Source organism: Loa loa (genome assembly GCF_000183805.2).
Source record: "Loa loa unplaced genomic scaffold supercont3.570, whole genome shotgun sequence".
Taxonomy (NCBI): domain Eukaryota; kingdom Metazoa; phylum Nematoda; class Chromadorea; order Rhabditida; family Onchocercidae; genus Loa; species Loa loa.
The window spans coordinates 15339-16588 of record NW_018108750.1 but is presented as its reverse complement, the minus strand read 5'-3'; positions in this window follow the sequence as shown (position 1 = coordinate 16588).

The window sequence follows — 1250 nt, the reverse complement described above, 5'->3', positions numbered from 1 at the left end:
TTAAATTATTTAATTATCGAGGAAAGTATTATTCAAAAGAAAATAATTGAAGGAAATATTAATTAAATTATTTAATTACCGACGAAAGTATTATTTAGGAAAAGTATTATCAAAAAAAAAAATAATTGAGGAAAATATTATCAAAATATTATCATTTATCAGTACTATCAAAGAATACCTTATTTTTGCATTATAACATGCAAAAATTATCATATTTATACAAAATTAATTAACATTGCATATTATGGTAAATTATTTTAATTAAATTATTTAATTATCGAGGAAAGTGTTATTTAGAAAAAGTATTATCAAAATATTATTAAAGTATTAATTAAATTATTTAATTATCGAGGGAAGTATTATCAAAAGAAAATAATTAAACAAAATATTATCAAAAAAGTATTATCAAAGAAAATACTATTCGGAGGAAATATTATCAAAATACTATCACTTATCAGTATTATCAAAGTATATGTTATTTTTACATTATAACATACAAAAATTATCATATTCATGCAAAAATTCTTTACGTAACAAATGACTTAAGTAATACACGTTGAACCAGTGTTACACGTAAACCAGTATTCCGTTTTAATAAAATGAAAAATTTTTTCCTGATAAATTTTCCGGTGAATGCTGCTCAATGAATATTATTCATTGTAACAATAATTGGTTACCAGTATGTGATCAACATGGAATTATTTATCCTAATCGATGTTATTTTGATTCAAAAAAATGCTTTCTTGAAAAAACGTTCGTTTTTTATAATATATATATATATATATGAAATTTTATTTGTAATAGTTTTTTTTCTTTTTGTAGAATTTAAAATTTTAAATTTAAAATGTTTTAAAAGTTTGTATTTATGAAATATAAATAGTTTGTAATTAATTAAGCATTATGATTAAGCAAATTTCAGAAGTAATGCGACACTATCGCTCGTCAAATGTCAACAAAATGTACAATCAGAATTTCTTAGTACTGTAATGATATAAATTTTTCTATGATTGGAATGAAATTTCCTTCTTTTTTTCTTTCTTTTAATTAATATTTTCTAAATCATTTATTGAATTAATGGAAATGTTATTAATTTTTATTTTTCATTTCCAATTTAAAATTTTACAACAATTATTTATTTTATTATTTTGCTAATTGTTCGAAATGATTGTTTTTTTGTTTTTGTTTTTTGTTTTCCCTCCCTGTCTTTCTCTCTCTCTCTCTCTCTCTCTCTCTCTCTCTCTCTCTCTCTC